Here is a 21,487-nt window from a genome sequence, read left to right on the forward strand (position 1 = left end):
TCTGCCCCAAAGCCTATAGTTCAGTGAAAAATAACTGTCAGATTTGACCCTGACAACCCTTAAAATATTTTTTTTTATTTTGAGAGAATTGTGGACTTTTAGAAAAGTTGCAAAAGTCATACAGAGAGCTCCCTTAGACCCTTTAACTGATTCCCCCATGTTACCCCTCCATCATGATGACCTGGTTATCTTATATAACCATGGAACCATCATCAAAAAATAATCTTGGCTTGGGCAGCTGGTGATCGTTGGTCCTGGTGCTCTCCCTCCAAGCCAGAGGGAGGAGGGGCAGGTGGGAAAAGGGGTGGAGGGGGCCAGCCCCCGAGCTGTGATGACAGCAATGCCGAGATTGCAGTGGGATTTCATGGGGAGCTTTGTCATCCCCCCGATCCTCCTGGGGCCTCTGAGGCTCACCTGCAAGGCAGGGCTCTCCATCTACCTTTCCCGTGGGAATTCATCGCAGCCAACAGAACCCCTGAACTCTGCTGGGCCGCTGCCAGCAACTCTCAAGCCTTTCCCCCTGCCGATTACAGTGACATGATGTCGTTTTTATTGAGGCAAGATTAGATTTTTTTTTTTAAGTTTTCAAAAGTGTGGCTCACATGATCTCTAGTACTTTTCCTATTGCTAGAAGACCACAGAGCTGCCAATTTCAATTTGCTTCAGCTTTTATCACTAGAAGAAGCTTAAAAGAAAAAAGAAAGGGGAGAAAGGCCGGATGAAAATATTCCACTTGCCCCTGGCAGTTAGCTTGAGGGTGGCGGGGGACACACGCATAGTCTGCTGCCCTGTGTGGGACTAGTGTGATAGGAAGATGTCAGGAAACTGGAGTCGGGCCTGGCACCTGGACAGCACACTGTGTCCCAAGGGTTTTCATGCCATAGCCAGGGAAGGAACACACAACAGGGGTCATTCATGGAAGTTGGGAAAATATTAGGATGTTGAACTATTGGGAGATGGGTTAAATAAACCCATAGAAAAGTGTTTCTTCCTCTTAATTCTAATTTGAATAATTCCTTTCCTTGGAGGCAAGATTCATTCACTCATTCAACATATTTATCCAGCATCTACAATGTGCCTGGCTCTGCTGAGGATACAGGGTGATAAGGCAAAGTCTGTGTCTTTCAGTATTTTTTTTTTTGTAAAAACTGAAGAATGCTGATTTGCGTGATCATGGATTTTCAGGTGCTACCTCAGCCCTCAAAATAAGTGCTGTGATGGAAAATCGTGAAAAACGTGAGGTCCAATCACATTGTTTCGGCATCAAATAAGAGAATGAGGTCTGTAGGAGTAAAGGAGGTGCTGAGGAAATAAATGTCTCCCACTCCATGGGAGTCTTGGAGTAGAAACAGCGTTCACATGTCCCCACCACTGACAGCCCCTCGAGTCCCTGCTAGTCTGATGGTCACAACAGCCTGTGAAATAGGGAGGAGGAGAATTTACCACAGTTCCACCTGGCACTAGCAGGTACTTGGTGTTTGTTGAATGACTGTATGACTGTTGAGTAAACTCCCAATTTATAGGGGTGAGACAGGTTCAAGAGGAATGAAGACATTGGTCCCAGGTCACCAGGAATAAGGGGCAAAGCCTGGATCTGAACCCAGAGGTCTTGAAATCGCACATCAAGGCCTGTCATTACTCCTAAAGGTACCACTCTCTGGAGATTTCTCCAAATGACTGTCCTTCCTTTGACTGGCAGGAAAGTGAATCTGGACTCAACTTCCTCAAAGGTTGCAGTGAGTCTATGGGAGTCACTTCAATTGATGGAGGCCTAAGTGACCTCAGGTGTGGACAGGACACCTCCTGAGGAGAGCCTGCAGCCCTGGAAGCTTCTCTCAAGGCTGAATTGGCTGAGCTCAGAAACCTGGGCTTTGGGTTTTGGTCTTTGAGTATGGTTTTCTAAACTGTCCCAATTTGAATTGGACATATCCTTGGGGTTCATTTCCTTTTTGAAATCTAGGCATCTCCCCAACTCACTCTGTCTCTGTCAATTATGTGGATCAGAAAAAGCTAGATTCAGAGCAAACTTGTGAAGAAACAACCTTCCATTTGTGTGTCACGAGCCTTGATTTTTCCTCTCCAATGAAGGGATGGAGTGGGGTAAGTCCCGGGTGGCTTAGAAGGTGCCATCAGGGTTACAGGAAGAGGCAGCCTAATTGGAGCTGCAGTATCACTGGGCTGGAAGAGACCCAGAAAATCACTGAGTCCCTTCTCCTCCTACCTCCAGGGGAAGAGGACTAGAGCATGTGCCCAAGGGCTGGCACTGGTTATGTCCCTGCTAGGGGACAGGCAGAGGCCATAGGAAAGGAGAGTCTGTATGAATGAAAAGGGAGACCAAAGGGTGTGAAATTCTGTCTTCTTGTCCCCTTCACGCTGAGCACATGAGGTGGTGCATTTGAATCAGAGAAGGAGCTGAGTTCCAGTCCTGCTTCTGTCCTAAACTCATGCTGCTGAACATGGTACGCATTGCCACCTTCCTGGACCTCAGTTTCCCTGTCGGGTGTCTAATGGTTTTCAGACAATGCCTGGAGATGGCGCTGACCAGGCGGGGCTCTCCCCAGCCCTCTCGTCCTTCCACCAGAATGATCTGGCTTTTGCCTGTTCACACATTGTGTGTCCTTATAAGATTTTGTTCAAAGAAAATGTTCCATTGGTTTTGGGGCACGTTTGAAGCTATCAACTAAAATGCTCTCAAAAATCCTCTCCAGCTGGAGAATCTGATGATTCTTCCATTATACCACCCTGGCTTTTGGACTTTGCCTCCTCTGACCTGGAGCACACTGGTTCTTTAACCACTTGTATGCTGGTTTTCCTCATCCCAAAGGCTCCTTGAAACCGAATTCTACAAAAAGACTATGAGGATGTGGGAGCTGTTGTACAGGCTGCTGGGGGCAGCGTACCTGGTACTTAAACTGCTCACATTTCAGTGAGGCGTAGGCTTGAGGCAGGGAACGCAGAATTACAGTATTACCCTTGTGTTTTACTTCTCTTATTCACCACCAATAACTGGCACATTGTCTCATCCCTCTCACCCACAGCCAGCATGTGTAGGACCCTGGGTAGGTGCTTAGTGAATATTTGCTGGAAGGATTCATCAATAAATGGCCTGTTCCCCTCTTTGGAAGGAATCGCATTGTATCCGTTGCTAAGGGCCTTCCCAGGGCTGACTGGAGCTCTGTGGATGCTGTGGGCTCTGTGTTTTCCTTTTGTGAGCTGGGCTGATTATAGCTGTCGGTGGTCATCACCTGTCATCGGTTAAATTGTGTCCCCTAAAAAATAATGTGTTGAAGTCCTAACCCCTGGTACCTCAGCATGTGGCCTTCTTTGGAAACAAGGGCTGTTAGAGGTTGGTGGCTGATGTAATCAGTTGAAGTGAGGCCATACTGTAGTAGGGTGGGCCCTTAATCCAGTGACTGGTGTCCTTCTAAGAAGAGGAGAAACACAGAGGCAGAGATGCACAGAGAGAAGATGGCCATGTGACAATGGAGGCAGAGATTGCTGTGATGCCTTTAGAAGCCAAGACCACTAAGGAATGCTGGTCAACACCAGAGGGTCGGAGAGGCAAGCAGAGATTCTCCTCTGTAGGTTTCAGAGGGAACATGACCCTGCTGACACCTTGATCGGGACTTCCAGCCTCCAGAACTCTCACAAGACAATAAATTTCTGTTGTTGTAAGCCACTCATTTTGTGATACTTTGTTTTGCTAGTCCTGGGACACAAATATATCACCCTACCTCCTGATATTATACTTGAACAAAAAGAAAAACTACAACCCCTTTTTCCTTTAACCTCTAGGAAATGGTCACAGGAAAATATGTTTGGTTTGAACTTAGTTTTTTGAAGCATTAATTATAGTGTCTTGTCAAAATATTTCATATATTTAAAGCTCTAAAACCTTTGTATATTAGGTCATATGTGTGGCATATATTGGGTAGTAAAATAAACAAATCACAAAGCAAACAACCTCCTCCCAAACAAATAATGACCCCCCTGCCCCCACCTTTTCAAAAACAAATTTGCTCAAGTACTGGCCGCTCCGTTTGGCCTGAGAGTTTGTACGTTTGTTCAGTCCAGGGGTGAGTTTCACTTTCCCGTCTCGGAGCAGGGCAGGACTGTCTGAGTTAAGTGTGATGCAGGATAATCGTTCATGTCTCCGCAGAAATGATGCTACTTGCTTCTGAATATCTTTCCTGCGTTTTGTTTCATCCAGCCATCCTCCTAGGTGGGCAGGTTTCCAGCTCTGGCTTCTCCTCTGGGGCCCTAGATCAAGGAAGCCTGGCTCCTCCCCCTCCATCCCCAAGGAGATTCAGGAATTTGTGAGACCCACCTCATTTCTGGTTATTGAATAACCGGTGGGGCATTGAATGTCAGGGCTGAGAAAACAGAACGGCCTACCTGTTGGACCCAGTGACCTCACAGCCCCGGCTGTTCTCACGGTGTCAGCTTGCGCTGTCTGTCAGCGACTCTTTCATCGCGGGCTGCGCTTACGTCAGGCTCTTCTAATCACGGTCACCCTGCTTCCAACGTGGGTGGAGGACAGTGGCTTAAGGTTCTGATTAACCCTGGGGCAGTCTTGCCAAGGAGGAAGGGGAAAGGGGTCTTTTTTTTCGCCACCAGACTTAAGAAAGGAAGATGTGGATGGGGAAGGAATAAGTGGCTTACTGTGTTTTAATTCACAGTTCACCGTTAACCTCCCAACCTGCATTTCCAGCCCAAGGCTTCCCTCAGCAGTAGATGTGGAGAAGAGCAAACCATCAGCCTCCCATCCTCCCCCAAACCTGACCCGGCTGACGAGGCTTTCCTGCAGGGAAGATGCTGTCGGCACCGTCTCTCCGTCATGGGTACCACCGCAGCACCGCTGCAGAGCCCTTTGGTCCACAAATCTTGAGTGTGGAAAACAATATTCTCTAGGCTCTAAAGGTGACCAGAGGGCTTCTTTTAGGTTGTATTTGTGGAACTACTTTTTGAAACTTTAGAGAAGCTCCTTTCTTTGGAAACCGTTTCCCCCGTCTTTTCTAAGGAAACCTTTTGCATAAGGAAGTTGGAAGATGTACGTACAATTCCGAGGACATCGCTGAGACGAATTGTTTCTGTTATCGGTTGCTCGGCACCTGCTTGGGGGAAGATAAACATTCTATTTTGAGGCTTCTTTGGTCGAGGATCTGCTGTGGTTCTCACTTAAGTTGCCAGGTAATCTTCAGCTGAGGAGAGAAAGCCCCTCCAGCCTCCCACAGTTCTCCTTAGTTCTTAATAAAAACCAAGAGAAAGGGCAGCGAGGGGCAGGCTGCACAGCATTACATGGGATCTGCCCTTGTGCTCAGTGAGTCATCACATTTGGAGGAAATAAAAACTGAAAACTGGAGTCCCTTGCCATCCATTCATTCCTTCAATGGAAATCGACTGAGTTGACTGTGTGAGAGCTGGAGTTTGGGGTGAATGAGGCAGACGCAGCCCCTGCCCTCACGGCGTTTATGACGTAGGAGAGAAGAGAAACAGGTAGAGGATGGATGGCAGTGAAGTGTGGTGAGAGTTTTGCCAGTTCTTCCGTGGTTCCTTCGAGCCCTCAGGGATTGCATCTGGCCCCGGGCTGGAGGGCTCATTGGTATTTGAGATATCCTGTCCACTGAATTCGCAAGTATTTGTGGAACCCCTGTGATGTGTCGTGTTGGATGAATTATGTCCCAGACTCTGAGCTGATAACCTCAGAGGCTGATTTAATTTTAAAATGAACAAAATGTAAAACCTTGACCCAAGAAGCTCAGAGTTGAGTGAGGGAGTCAGACAAGTAAACAAATTGCATCAAGGCTGGGATCTTGGCTCAGTCAAGGGCACAGTCATGGTCTGTACAAGGTCACAGGGGAACGTGGGGGTGGGGTAGGGGGAGCAAGGGCAGAGTGGTCAGGGGGGCCCACTGAGCTGGACCTAGAAGCTTATATAAGAGTTTTTCTTCTTTCAGTGCTTCTCAGTCAAGAAGTTCACTCATGTCTGTTTCATCATTCAGTCACTCAGTAATGGAGGACTGAGTACCTAAGATGTTCTTAGCGAACTGGCTAGACAAATCATTAGATCAACCAATCAAACCAACAACTTGTTGGTCCCCCGGCAGGTGACAAGATACAGTCAAGCCCTGGGAACTAAATAGAAGAAGAGACTGTCTCTTGCTCAGGGAGTCCACAGCTGAACTGAGATGCCCAAATGTGCCCAGTCACCTCCAAAACCCTGAGTTTAGGAAAAGGTCGGTCCTACGCACCAGCAACAGTGAGTTTCCTTCTGGGTAGAAGTGAGATGCCCCCTCACCCGGGTGAGGCAGCAAGCACAGCTCTTAGTTTTTGTAACAGAATGCCAGCTCTGCTGTCTGCCAGGCTGGTATCAAAAAGTAGCAGGATCAGAGGGCAGCTAATTACGTGTATCAACAATAATGTTCACTTAATTTTTTTCCAGTTATCGTATGTGCTCATTCAAAAACAGAAAAATACAGAAAGGGAAAGAAAATTGCTCTCATCACTTGGTATTTTTCCTCCTTTTCTTTCATGATTTTACATGATTATAACTATTGTAATGCACCACTTTATAATCTACTTTTGTTATTTAACATGATAGCAACATAAATTTCATTTCGAATACCAGCATAATCTTTTATCAATGTACCATGATTTACTTAATAGATTTAAGCATATGATTTTTAACTTTCAAAAATTTACTTTCTTAAGACAAATTCCCAGAAGTAGAATTGCTAAATAGAGGAACATTACCAAGATTCTCAATACATATCGCCAAATTGTTTTCCAAAGTGTCATATCAATTTTTATTTCCACAGTATATGAGAGTTCATAAGTTTAATTCTAAATTGTCTGCTGTTTATCTCTTGCCAAAAACATAACTGAGATAATGAATGAAGCCCTGTCCTTGCATCTGATCGAGTCAACACAAATGAATAGATTTGAAATACATTAGTGCGGTTCCTTTACATTGAATTGTAAATTAATACATGCTCTTAACTTTTATTATGTGTTATTATAAAACAAAACAGAACAGGCTCCTGCTCTCTGTCGCCCCGGGATTTCTGTGATAAGCCGCCTGCAGGGATCTTCTGCTAAACCACCCTTGACAACTCATCCATTGTGTCCCTTATATCAGGACACATCTCTCTTTACCTTCAGTCATATTTCCATTTTTTTTAAATAAAATAATGATACATAGGCTATTGGGAAGCTCATAGTTCACATTTGTGTTTGCTGGCAGTAAGGGCCCTAAGACCACCTCTCTGCTTTCGGGGTGATTGAGAACAGGTTCCAGGACCACCAGGCGAATGCACAGCAGAGTATCAGCTTCACTGACGGCAAAGGAAGCTTCCCAAACTGCAGGCTCTCTATGAATCTCTGTATCAGGGAATGGGGTGGGACTTCCTCCTCCCTCCCTGAGCCTGACTTTGGGACCTGCATGTTCTGCTAAGTACATGCTGAGTCTGCTTATTCAAGCTACTGCAAGGAAAAGATTATGGCCTACTTCTAGAAGGCCGGTGGAGTGGAAACAGCAGAAGAGTGGTGCCCATCCTGCTGGGTGGGGTGGGGGGAGGGGGGCGGAGAGTGAGGACAGATTCCCTGGGCAGGTGGCTGATCACAGCAATCCCAGGGCGACAGAGAGCAGGAGCCTGATGAGACCGAGGAGCCCAAGGCAGTGACTGCACCCCAGTGCCCCTGATCCAGTGACGACCTCCTGGTAAATGCTGCCCTCACCCAACTCATTAGCTACTCCTCCTCCCCGGGAGGACAGAGATGGGAAAGTCCCACTCCAACCTTCCCCTTTTGTGGGCTGATGAGTACAAGTCTCTCTTCTGCAGACAAGAGAAGGGAACATGAGGATTATGCCCAAGGGACGTAACTGGGGTAGCTAGCTTAACTTCGGTGTCTAACATAATCGTCCTTTTCTTCTCTCGTGGCGTTGCTGATTTTTCCCTCCATTTGTATCTTGAGCTTGGCTGTTATAAGTGTATTTATTTTTTAATTGTAAGCAGCCAGACTTTTTGTTTTGTATGTAAGTAAACGCCCGTAGGCTTGGAGTTCTATGGCTGACATGTGCAAGACACAGTGAACAAATCAAGGCATTTTATGGCTGAGGCCTTAAAAGTGAGAGTCAGTGGGAACTCGAGGTACCAGCATGATTTTTCGATGGGTGGCAGGGCTTGAGTTGAGTTTGACCAGGTCTAAGAGTTCTGAGATCAAAGGCAGTGCTGGAGGTGAGACTAATCATGACTAGATATGAACAATTGTCATTCCTTTAGCCCTTTACAGTTTGTAAAGGACTTCAACATCCATTATCCTACTTAACCCTCATGCCAACTCTACAATGTGGATTTTATCATCATCCCCATTTTACTCATGGGGAACTGGGCTCAGAGAGGTCAGATGGTGGACCTGGGACCCATAACTGGGTCTTCTGGCTCCAAATTTTGTCTTTACCTCTATACCCTGCCCTACACTGTCTGAGCTGGGTGAGGAGACCAACTTGATTAAAGGGGAAACTGGTGTTGAGGCCGAACCAGACCGAGAATCAGACAGTGCAGATTTCATGCAGAGGAAATAGGGAACCACTGAAGGCTTTTGAGCAGGAATATCTTATGATACAAGTGGTGTGATCCAGCAGTCAGGTAGCTAGTGTGCATGGAGGACTGGGAGGTGGAAAGAGGGAACATGGGAGTAGAGATGCTAGTGAGGGGGCTTCTGGAAGAAACCTGGGTCTCCAGATTACATTGTTAGGACCCAGGATCTTATTGGCTTCTTCTTGGAATTCATCACAGTCCATGGGAGAAGTGAAATGCTCCGTCATTCACCATCTTTATAAATGAGCCATGTTATTTTCAGCCTTTCTGCTTCACCTCACCCCAGTGTCCTCTCTGTAGGCAGTTGTGGTAGAGCAATGCACTGACAGTGACCGTGAGTTGGAGCAAACATCGACTTGACTTTTACTGTAGTTAATGAATATTTACTAAGAACTAGTAATATCTGGCTGCTCCTCTGCAAGAGAGGCAGAAAGAATGGGTCTGAGGGCAGCTGGTTCAGCTCCGGGCTGCTAGGCGAGGGGGGGTTGGGGAGGAGAAGGGGGAGGTGGTCAGATGGGGCACAAAGAATGCAGGAGAAGATGACCGAGGCTGGCTCCTGTTCATGCCAGGAGGGTGAGGATCAGGTATGGGTCCCCCTGCAGCAGTGAATGGCACACTCTCAGGGTGGCTTTGCTCTGTGATCAAAGGGTGTCTCAGACAGCAGCCCCAGGCCCGGGAACTGCTCCTTTCTGCTCTGTGGGGACCGCGACAGGCCCTCTGAGACTGGCTGCTGCAGCTGGGTGAGTTGGTTTCCTCCCTTCCCCCACCCACCCCACATCAGCTCCCTGGGGGCTGCAGTGGGGAGCCCCACCCTCCTAGGGGAAGTCTGTGCTGCGAGGTGCGACAGGACACCTGAGGCCAGCCCCACTGACTCACTGTGTGCCCCGAGGCAAGCTGTTTCTTCTCTTTGGTTCCTTCCTCTTTCAAAATGGGAGCAGCTCCTTGTGGTTCTGAAGATTTGAGGGTGATTATAGCCGAACTGCAACGTGTGCATGGACATGTGTGCGCGTCCGTGTGTGTGTACATGTATGACTTGCTGTTTAATAGGGTGCTAAGACAGCAGGGGGGCCTTCCTTCCCACCCCCCAGCCCCACACGTGTGGCTCTCATTACTGTCAGGAGGCCTTAAGTCGCCTCCTGGAGATGAGAACAGACCCTTTAATTAGGCACCATTCCCAGAGCCAGAGAGGGACCAGCCTGGGCCTGGCTGCCCTGGCGTCACGGGGAGCAGGCCTGCGGGGCTGGGGGCAGGGAGGGGAGGCTGCGGCCGGGGCATCTGAAGGACTCAGCAGGTTTACACTTCGCTGACCCGATGGCTGAATGGGGCCCTGTCCACCCCCATGGGGGCCTGGAATCTTCAATTATGGCAATTACATCAACGGGTCGGAAGGGCAGCGCTTTCCACTGAAGAGGTTCAGGGCTTAAAAGAGAACTCCTGAAGCCACTGTTTTTTCTTTTTCTTTCTTTTAAAGGGATTGGGTTGATGGAAGAAGACCCCCATCCGCAGTCTAATTGGGCTGTGGGTGGAAAACAAAGACACGGCACATTTTGGGGGTAAAATCTGCCTAGCACGTGCTCCCCCGCCTCTGGACCTCTGGCTTTTCTCTCAGTCTTTGTGCTCCTGGTGCAAGTGCGTCTCCCTCGTCACCTTTCTGAGCTTGGACATTGTGCCTCCGTCTCTGAATCTACCCAGCACGCAGTGCAGTGGGCGGCCGTCAAGGCAGCACTGAACTGGGCTGGATTAGACCTTGGAGGAGGCACTTAGTCTCTCTGATCCTCGGTTTCCGTATCCGTATAATGGGCACAATGCTGTCTCTCCTTCCTCAAGTTTGAAAGACAACTCTGCCTCCTGCTATGTACTCAAGCTATTTGGGCATTTTCTCTCTCTCAGCCACCCTTTTAGGTCGGTAACCCTCCAATGTGGCCCTTGCACCAGCAGCACAGGTGTCACCTGGGAGCTCGTTAGAAGCGAAGAATCTCAGGCTCCACCCCAGACCGGCTGAATCAGAACTTGCATTTTACCAAGCGCCCCGGAAAATTCGTGTGCACGTTAAAGTTGGAGAAGCGCTGCTCTAGACTGAAACTTGCACACAATAAACATGAGTTAAGTGAGTGAGTGGGAGTGAGCCTGTGACTTTGTTGTCATCTGTAAAATGGGGCTAATAATCTTTGTTCTTCCCATATGAGGACCAGATAGAGAAGTCATGTATCATCGTAAAGGCATTTTATCCAGTCACTCACGAATCCACTCAATAAACATTTGCTGAGCAGCTTTAAGGAAGATTTGGGGGTTTAGAAAATATGTTCTCTGCTTAGGAATAATTTGAAGTATTCTAAAAGCCTGCTCTTTAAAAGAGCTAAGTACAATAAAATGTGGTAAGTGTTGTCAAATAGCTATGCTCAAAATAGGGGATGGTAAGGGGGAACAATCAATTCTGATTGAAGTTCGGGGCTAGGCATCAGGAGAGTCTTCGCCCAGGTGTGTGAGCCAGGTGGAGGAGGGAGAGAAGGTCCTTCTAGATGGAGGATTTGCGGTATGAAAGGGGGTCGGGGTTGGGGTGGCCATTAGTCCTCAGGTCTAACAAGTGACCAGAGTGGTAGGGTGTTTGCAAATGGCCCCGCGACTTGATGGGCGAGTGTGGACAGGAGGGGTCTTGCTGCTTGTTTCATTTCTTTGGGGCCCATCGACTGGTTTATTTCAGCTTCCAGTTCCAGGTGTGGCCACCGGCCTGAGAGTTATAGTCTTGCCTGCGCTGTCAACAGCCTAAGAGGAAGACACTTTTTTTTTGTTTTTGTTTTTCTTTTCATTCCTCATCTGCTCTAATAAGTGAGGTTTATTGCCAACACCAAGGTCCTACTTCCTAAGATTTTAACATAACCCTGAGTAGCCGGGTTTAGTTAAGGAAGGGAAGTAGGTTTCTAGATTAGTCACTTATTTTTATGACCCTGTTGGAAAGTCAAGTTGGCACCTGTGGTAACAGAATTGAGATGTCAGCGTGCTTAGGAAATGGCCAAAGCCTTCCTCCAGCACCACTGACACCTGTCACTACCCTGCTCCCCCACTGCCACCCCACTGTGTCTGCAGCAACAGAGGACACAGGCTCAGGGTGACATGGCCCTTGGCCAGTGGGCAGATGACAAAGGTACAGATACCACTGAGGCCCCGCAAGCAGAAACCCTGATATGCATGGAAGAGGCGGCTCCCACGTGATGCAGCCGAGGGCATGGGGGCCACGTATCTGGGCTCTGCCTGGTCATAGCCGGTGAGACCAGGAGTGAGTGTGGGGGACACCAGATGGCATGTGCAGAAGCAGGCATGGGGTGGAGTCTGCATTCTCCTGTAGGCCAGGAGCCTTTCAGCTTGACAGGAGGGTGGAGTTCTCACCAGCTTGTCCAGGCCTTCAGTGCACACACACCGACCGGCCCTGAACGCAACCATGCGATGGGGAGGGGTGGGGCCCCTGGGCTGGGCTCTGATGTGGTAGGAAAGCAGCCTGGTGGATGCTCAGGCCCCACTGCAGAGCTCTGAAGCTAAAGGCGAGGACTTTGTCTTGCTTGTGTGGGACAGCGCCCTTGGGTCCCAAGTTAATATTTAATCCAGCTTGCAAATAAAGGTTATCTGTCTCTGGCAAGGACATCGGGGCAAATGGCTTTCTGTACCAGTGCCCTTGATATTAGCGTTTGTTCTCTTTAGGCAAAGGAAATAGATCGAATCTTCCCTTTTCCCTCGTCTCTTGTAGTTCTCTGTTGGTGGAGATGGCCAGCTGTTAAAAAATACGACTCCAGGGGGTTTGCTGTTCAGGGTGGATCTTTCTGATAAACTTGGGCATAGCATAATGCAGAAATAGCCTGAGATGAGCAGCCAGGTGGGGCTGGGTTCAAATCTGGGGTCCTCCACTGATGAACTGTGGTGCTTAGGAAAGGACCTTCACCACTTCACGCCTCAGTTTCCCCACTGGTCCCGCACAAGTGACCTACCCTCCTTGCTGGGTCGTGAGGACTGAAGGACACAGCACAGTGACAGTTGCTGTGCTGGCTGGTGTACTTGGAACTTGGATGTGGCTCCGCCCCCAGTGGTCTAGAGATGGAAACTCAGAAGGCTTTCCATTCACGAAGACCATTGCAATGTCAGAGCTGGGGCAAGCAAAGGAACTCGTGTCAACCCTTCATCAGCCAGAAAAGGAAACTGCAGCCAGGAACGCCCCACCCTGCAGGGCCCTTGTGGCTGCCACGCCTGTCCTCAGACCCACACAAACACCGCAGGAGAGGGAGCCCCAGTGCCCTCAGGTTTCCTGGACCTATTCTTGTCACCCACCCTCCCTCCACCTGACCTGGCATTTGCTCTCCCAGCTCCAGTCGTCTTGCCTTTTGGACTTGATCCTTGCCAGTTCCTTGCTATGGCCTTGAGTCTGCTGGAAAGTGACACTCGGTGTATTACTGCTGCCGCCTCTGGTGCACACACCTCCCTTTGCAGAGGGGCCGGGAGTGCGGCTCTTCAGAGAATGCTCTCCTCTTCTCCTCGGTGCTGTGTTGGTTTCCGGGGTTGCATTTCCTCTCTCTCTCTCTCTCTCACTCCTTCTCTGTCATTGTTTATAGCTGTGGGGAGCAGTCATTCAGGATTTTGGGGGTGAACATGCCATATGCCTGCTTCTTCAAGCAGTAGGAATCAACAGGAGGAAAAAGGATGCTCTTAAAGCAACATGAAGGAATCAAAAGGGCTCCCCTTAGGTGCAGAGGGAAAATCCTGAGCAAGCTCCTCACGTCGACGACTGAATCTACCTCCTGTAGATGCTATGCGGTGTCCTGAAGCATTCATCTCCCTGCTCTGAACCTTAGTTTCCTTTTCTGTGAAATGGGGACAGTAATGATTCCCACCTAGGCAGCATCATCAAGTTGGTCTCTGGATGTGGAATTACTTGGTAAGCTTGCTGAGCCCCATACACTTGCCAGGGAGCTGCCAGGCCAGTTCTCAGCCCCTTTCTGGACTGAGGTCTGTGTATCTTCCACTGGGCCCTGGTTGTGCTTCCCAGCCCCCTACAGAGGCCCCTCCATTTCCAGGAGGGGAGAACCTCAGCTGTGGGTCCCATCTGCTCCCTGTCCTTAGGCTCTTCTCCCAGATGAGTGTGCCTTGTGCGTGGTGAGGAAGCTCAAGGGATTCTCAAGGGTTACTTTGCTAGGAGTCTCCAGATGGGATCTCCCATGGCAAAGATGCCTGAACTGAGGACCCTGGCTCCCATCACCCCAGTTAGAGGTAGCAGAGTAGTGTCCAAGGACACATGTGGGACCGCATGGGTGACAATGCATCCCTAGGTAGGCAGGAAAAAATGTCATAAAGGGCAGCCTTTTGCCTCTTGCCTTGGCAGTAACCTGGCCACCAGTGGCATCTACATAAAGCATTTACACTCACCATAAAGAGGTTAGAAGAATTGTCACAAACTTCCCTTAGAGAAAGCAGCATTGGTCTGGAAGTAGTTACTAGTTCATTCCTTTGGTCATTTGATCAGACATTTGTCTGTGTGTTTCTTCAACCATGACATGTTTTATCAAGCACTTACTCTGTATCAGAGCTGTGCTGAGTCCTACATACCTTATGCCTTGTATTAGTCAGGATAAATTAGGTAATGCTGTGGTAACAAACAAGCCCCAAATCTTAGTGATTGGAAGCAACACAAGTTTATTTCTTACTGATGTTACATTCCCAATACAGCTTTCTGGGGAAGGGGCTGCTCATGGTTGCCAATCTGCTGGATGCTCCACCATCTGATGCCACGATTTCCTTTGAACTCCCTGCGGCAGGGGAAGTGAGCATGGAGAACTGTGCACCAGCTTCTAAGTGATTCTGTCTGAAAGTGATATGCACCACTTCTGCTCATATCCCATTGGCCAGAGGATGTCATACTGCCACACCTAACTTCAAGCACAGGGTAGAGAAGTGTAATCCTTCTCTGGGCTTTGAAGAGAAGAAATATGGAAATACTGCAAATGCTGTTATTTTCTACCACCTTGCTAACCCTCACCACAACTCTGGACATAGTTAGTATTCTGATTTTACATATGAAGAAATTGAGGATTAAAAGGGTTAAGCACCTCCTCCATATTTGCCCAGCAAGTTTGAAGGAGAAGGGGGATTTGAACTTGGGACCCTCTGGCTACAAAGCCTTTGCTGGTTTCTTTCTATCACCCTGCCATGTATACAAAATGCCTGTATCAACGGGTAGAAAACTTCAGCTAGTAAGCCAAAGAAGGATGGGTCCCATGCTGTGTGGTTTTAGAGGAGGGAGAGATCACTTGATCACTTCTGGTTGGAGAAATCCAGGAAGCTTTCACTGAGGAGGTGTCTTTTGCCTCCAGGTCTGAAGGAATAGGCCAGATGTGGACCTTCAGACATGTTCATTCTTTCAATTGATTATTTATTCTGTGCTATGCTCACATCTGGCAAATCTTTATAAAATCCATTTAGTTCACACTCTTAGCTTAGTTCACACTCTATCCTCACAAGAGAAGTCCTAGAGTGATGGGGGTGGGAGGGGAAGTCATTCTGAACTGGGTTTGATTGAAGGACGTTCCTGGAACAGACCTTGGGGAGAGATCTGATGCAGTGCGTCAATTAAGAACTGGATTTCACTGCAGATTTACTGCAGCCTCCCTGCCTCCCTCCCTTCATCCCTCCCTCTTGAGTCCTTAATGCCTGCTCTCTGCCTCCGGAAGGGCTGAGGGCTGGGGCAGCGGAGGAAGGAGCCAACTCTGACACAATTTTTGGCCTCCTGGGAGTCCAGTGTTTAATGATGGGAGGGATAAAGTTGCTGGGCCCCAGGGTCCCTGTGTTTGCCTAGAAACTCAAGAAGAAGCCTCCAGTGTGGGGCAGAGTGACCCCATCGTGGGGTGTGGGTAACTGGAGGAAAAGAAAATAAGCCAGCCATCCAGAGCAGGGGGAGAAGCTGCAGGGCGGCCAGAGGGGGAAGTCCCGGGCCTGCTGCTGAGAGGCACTGAATGAGTCAAGACCCGGCACTGCTCCCTGACTGCGGTGGGCAGCTGGGCCCTCGGGCTCACCCGGAGGCTGCCCACTGCACCTGGCCTTGCCCACAGCTGTGCCCCAGCGAGTGGCCCCCATCGCTGCCAGAACAGAACTCAACCGCTTCAGTGCGTTTCTTCTGCCTCTCACCCCCTGCTCAGGGAGAGCCTGTTTCAAGGACAGAACTCTGCCTGCATCAGGGATGGTCTGCGGAAACCAAGGAGGAGAGATGCTGATGACATCTCTGCACACACACTGAGGCTTGGCTGTGCTGGGTTCCCTTCTGAGACTCACGAGCTGCCAGCAAAGGCCCTGAGAGTATTCCTGCTCTGGAGAGACGGAAGTTCATTCCTGGTGCCCCTTCACTGAGTCTGCGTAGCTTCTACCTCTAGGTCTCTTTTCCCACCATCGAAGGACCTCAGGCTTGGAAGAATCTCAGAGGGTCTCTAGGCCAGTGGTTGCTAAAATGACTGATCTTCACCTGGGAAGCTTTTAAAAATATAGTTTGCCAGGCTCGGAGCCCAGATGTTCTGACTCAGTAGGTCTGAGACTGGTCCCTGTCCAGCTGTGGATTCTGCGTGTCCCATGCTCCGGGGCCCGGAGAGCACTTCCCCGGTTTGTGCTTGGCAACCAGTCTTTTCTTGTGAATTTATCGTTCTCATTAAGGGAATGGCTCTCCAAACCCGCTGAGAGGACCAACGCTATTGTGCTTCTGAATGCAGGGCTGCCCGGCCGGGAGAGGGTTTCTGCCCTGGCTCAGTTCCATTTCATCAAGAAGGAGCCCTTCCCTGGGGCGGGAGAGCAGCGGCAGTGTCAGCCACGGTTGCCTTGAGAAGCTTCCCCTGAGCAGTGTGGAGAGCCGGCCAGCCAGAGCTGCCCTCGCCAGGGCAGCACAGCTGACCCCCTAAGACCCTCCCTCCAAAAAACCCACACCCCAGGCCGCTGAAGAGCAGGCTGTCTTTTGGAGGAACTGAGACCCTGGGCATGTCTCTGGGAAAACACTTTGAATTTCATTTCTGATTGCCAAGAAGGGCTTAGCAAAAAGATGACAGTGATTTTGCTCCACATGCCAAGATATGCTCGTGCGGGCTCAATTGTGCTCTTTGTCACCGCTCTGGGAGAAGAGAGGGGACAGAGTTCCCTTCCCACACTGGAGCTGAGCAGGTTGAGCTCAGAAAGGGCATGGGGTTCTGAGGTATTCAGTCGTTAAGAGCCATGATGTATGGAAGGTGCCCTCAAATTGTTCAGAAAGAAATTGTGTGTGTGTGTGTGTGTGTGTGTGTGTTTGTGTGTGTGCGCGTGCGCGTGCACGCACAGAGAGAGAACAACTGATAAAGTAAATGGGGAGAAATGTAACCAGAGTGAATCATCTGGCTAAAAAACATACAGATGCTCTTGTATTGATTTTATTTTTACACTTTTTTGAAATTTTTAATTTATTTTCAAATAAAAATTTCTTTGAAAAGAGGATGCGGTTTATTTAAGAACACAGAGCAGATTAATAGTGGGACCCCTATCCATGTAAGCCTACAGGTCACATCTTATCTCTTTATTTATAAACTTCTTAGAGTCAAGTAAATGCCAGTTCGTGAGCCCACCTTCCGCAGCCACCTAGATGAGCTTGTGTGCCCCGATTTCGTGCAATTTTCCTTTCACATATGACAATAGATAGGAGTGGATTATTTTTAATTTAGTACCTATGTCTCCCACTGGACTGGAAGCTCCAAGAGGGCAGGGTCTCAGTGGTCTTGTTCCTGCTTTACCCCAAGGGTCTAGCACAGCGACTGAAAAAGAGGAGATGCCCAGCTATGTTTGTTGACAGGATGAATGAATGAGTGAATGAACGCTGGAGCATGGACTCCAGCTGTGCACATGGACTCACATGTGCACTCACAGGCTCCTGCTCTCTTTTCTTAGTTCCATCGCTCTGTGTCATATGCAGGCTGGAGATGCCAGGATCTAGAGGGCAGCTGGCAGGGTGGCATCATGCCTCTGGAAATGACATCTGGGAGTGAATTCCTTTGGGAAGAGAAGATGCCACCCCTTCCCAGCCAGCGCCGCCCTCCCCTCCCACCTCAGGCCATGAGCTCTTCCGGGGGAAGAGTGATGCTCTTGCAGCAGGTGGTGAAGGGATCCCAGAGACAGCGGTCTGGGAAAGGGGGCAGGGATGCGGAGTGGAAGCTGTTGCCTTTCCAGAAACAAAAGAGCCTTTTAAAATCACTTGATATCATGCCTTCCTGCACTGGGCCTTCGCCAAGCCTCCCTCTTCCTATTGTGGGGCAGCAGTAACACCAGAGACCTGTACTCGCCCCTCCTGATGCACCACATGGGGTAGGGGGACAAGAGCTGTGCTGGGCAGGCTCATGTGCTCCACGTGTGCCCATTAATTGAAGAGTTTTTATTTTAAGTTTTGAGTAAGTAGCACATCCACATATTCCAAAATTCAAACTGAAAACACACATGAGGCAAAAGTCCCCACCCATGTCTTCCACTCATCCGGTTCTCCCTTCTGATGTTTTTAGTTCTTATGAATCCTTCTACGGGTGGCCTGTGCATATCCAACCAACACATGTATCCCCATGCAGTGGTGGAATTCCATATGCACTGTTTGTATCTTGCCTTTTTCACTTAATGACATATCTTTGTGCTCTTTCCATAAGAATCCATAAAAGTATCTTTGGGCTTTTTCTTGGCTACATAGTATTCCACAGTACCAGTGTCCTGGGGAAGATGCCCCCCTAAACCCTGTATCTAAGGAGCCATGCTCCAGCCTTCCCCTGCCATGCTGTATGCATGAACCGCTCACTCCTGTCCCTGGATTGTACTGAGTAATGAGGGGCGATAGAGATGGGAGGGACCTTACACCTGTGCTGTTCAGGACAGTGAACCTGGCCCTATGTGGCTATTGAGCCCCTGATACATGGCCATCCAAATTGAGATGTGCTCTAAATGTCAAATACTCACTGGATTTTGAAGATTTAATTTAAAAAATGTGGAAGATCTTATGAATTATTTTCAGATGATTTCAAATGAAAATTATCGTTTTTGAATACATGGGGTAAACAAAATCTACCATTAAATTTCATCTTAAAGTATATTTTTTAAAATGTGGCTACTAGAATTTTAAAATGTATGTGCTCGCATTCACGGGCAGCGTATTTCACTGGACTAGATTTCCCTGGAGACTTGGAGCCCAGGGGAGAGCTGGGGATGGGAAGGAACTAAATAGATTAGGAGCGGGCAACGTAAAGGTAGAAACAGATGAGTAGCCTGTTGAAAGCTCCCAGGCTGGGGGTCAGGAGGACTGGGTCCCTGCCTGAGTCAGCGACTTCCTGGGAGACTCTAGGACCAGCATCCTTCCTTCCGGGTCTAGGTTTCCTCCTGTGTGCAAGACAGTGACAAGAATCTGAGAATGTTGCCTCCGGGAGGGCAGGAATCCCTCTAGGCTTCGTCCTCTGCTCTGTCTCCAGAGCTAGAATGGGGCGTGGCACAGGCTGGGTGCTTGCAGAATGAATGAATGAAAATAGGAGGTAAAATGGAAAATTTGAGTTTCCTTTCTAGGTAAGCGTTACACTCATCAAAGCATCAGGAGTCAGAGGCTCTAGAGATGGCAGGATGCTCGGACTCTGAAGCCAAGACTCAGGAGGCAGGAATGACAGGAGTAGGACCACCTCCAATTTCTTCACTCCTACCACCAGGAACCATCAGGAAGCAGGCTGTTACAAATGAGCATTTGCTCTTGGTAACGTCTGCTGCTGATGCCGCCTGGCCATGGCCCCCCTCCTGCTCCTGAGGGAGAATGGGCTCAGGAGGAACCCATTCAGAACCAAGGGCTCAGTGTTTTCCAAGCCTTTCAGTCAGAAGGGCCTTGCTCCGGCCTGAATCCCCAGGTGGAGGCCCTATCATCTCGCTGGGCCTCCCAGCCCCAGGCCACTGGCCTGGGGAAGCTGGAGTCCAGCCCCGGGGCGGTGAGGAGCCAGCCTCTAAATCACTCCTGCTAGGGTGGGAGGGCCGGGCCAGGCACGGAGGGGATTTTCCTAGATTATATTGAAAGAGTGACAATGGGGAGGGAGAGGAGCTGGGTTCCCACAGAGTGTCCGGTCACTCCTGCGGGGGGCTGTGGGAGCCGGGCCCGGCTGCCTTTTTCTCTCTGGGCAGCAGCACACACAGTTTTTAATAATTAAGTAACTTTAATTGTCCTGGGAAAGCAGAGCTCGCCTTGGGGCACGCTGCACAAACTCATAATTAATGTTACCAAGAGCGATTAGCAAAGGAGAACTGAGAAATGATTCACTTTTTAAAGAGCACCTCACTGTTAAGCCTTATTATCTGAAGTTTAGAACCTCATTTATCTGCTTTGAGGAAAAAAGAAAAAGAAAAAGAAAAAGAAAAAAAAAGACCCAAGACCCAGAAGTGAATGCATGTGAAATGAAAACTCCATGCCTTTGTAATCTGGTTTAAAAACATCAGATGGGAAAATGTTGCCATTTCTTGATTCCATTCTGGTGACAGAAGGAGAATTTAAGACAGAGGAATATAATTAAGGCATAATAACGCATTCATAAGAACTCAAGCTTTTGACTGCTGCCCCGGTTTGCTTAGAAATGACTTCATGTTAAGATTTCTTTTTTTTTTTTGGAATGGCTTTTTCTCTCTTTGGAATGGCTTTCTCTGAGGGACATACCAAATTTTGTGCAGTTTTCAATGATCATTCCTATGAAATAATACTAGTGGCGTGTTTGGCATGTCAGTGTTCAGTAGACATTGGATGAATTAATGAACGAGCAAGCACAATAATGTGAGATGGGCGGGCCCCATGGAGGAAACAGGGGAAATAATGGCAGCCATGATACAGCTGGGGTGAGATGGAGCTGGGAGATGCCTTGAAGGTCAGGAGTGGGTGTGAGAGAGACCAAGGGTGAAGGGCAGCTCAGAACGCTGGGCCCCAGGCGGCCCGTATGCAAAATAAGTGGTCCCTAAATGTACCAGATGGATGGCCCTCCACTGGGAAGGGTGTTTCCTCACGAAGTCCTCGTGTCCCCACAGCGCTGCCTAGCTTTCTTCTTCCACTCAGACAACGAATGTTTGTATCTGAGATGATGACTGTCCCACCCTTTCCAAGCATAATTGTGGGGCTTTCTTCCATTTAGTCCACTAACACTGACTAAATGCTTACTAGGCGCTGTTTTTCGTGGACACAGATGGATACAGCTGGCATGCAGGCAGGGTCTTTGGTTCTAAGTCTCCATAAATGGTTCCGTTCTCTCTGAGCCTCCATTGCCTCAGCCACAGGGTGGGAACAAGCGTCCGGGCTTCCCTGAGTTCCCTCCGGAGCACGTGGATGGCAGCTCCCTGGGAGCTGGAGAGATGACCTAGGAGCTCCTGCAGCACCTTTTCCGGGTAACTGTGGAGGAGTTTTCCTTCTGCTTTCTCTGCAGTCTCCATCCTTCCTCGAGGTACTGTTCTTGCCACACGCCCACCAGACAGGCTCAGCCGGCGGCCCCTCATCCCACCCCCCAGAGCAGGAGCTGGATTTGTCCCCCGCAGCCCCCTGTGAGGGTGCCTGGGCCTTTCCTGAGACTCTGCTGTCCCCTGGACATCAGTCATGCCCCACTGAGAGGCTGGTGGGTCAATGACAAGGTGGTGGCTGATTCAGCTCAAGGTGTGATTCCTCTTAGGGTCTCTCCAGTGACCAGACAACTTACCAGGAACGAAAGTTTCAGGGCATGGAGGAATGAAGCCATTCTCTTCCTGCTGCTGCCCCTTTGTGACCACAGGCTCTGAAAATAACTGGTATTATCAATGGTAACCACAGTCCTTCAACCTGTTCCAAACATTAGAAGTCATGAAGTGCTTTCCCATCCATGATCTCATTTG

The 21,487-nt window shown here is 49.0% G+C and overlaps 1 long non-coding RNA gene across 4 annotated transcripts in view; it reads left to right on the forward strand.

Annotated features, from left to right (window-relative positions):
* The window catches only part of LOC123618114 (uncharacterized), a 95,426-nt gene that overhangs the window by 12,562 nt on the left and 61,377 nt on the right, over nt 1-21,487 (forward strand). Inside the window, exon 1 of one of the 4 annotated variants that reach the window (XR_012507576.1) lies at nt 7,669-9,339. The exons of the other annotated variants lie outside the window; for them this stretch is intronic. This is a non-coding gene — a long non-coding RNA (uncharacterized LOC123618114). Of the gene's footprint in view, nt 1-7,668; nt 9,340-21,487 lie in introns of those variants that run through there. 4 annotated transcript variants of the gene reach the window in all.

Source organism: Camelus bactrianus, chromosome 1 (genome assembly GCF_048773025.1).
Source record: "Camelus bactrianus isolate YW-2024 breed Bactrian camel chromosome 1, ASM4877302v1, whole genome shotgun sequence".
Taxonomy (NCBI): domain Eukaryota; kingdom Metazoa; phylum Chordata; class Mammalia; order Artiodactyla; family Camelidae; genus Camelus; species Camelus bactrianus.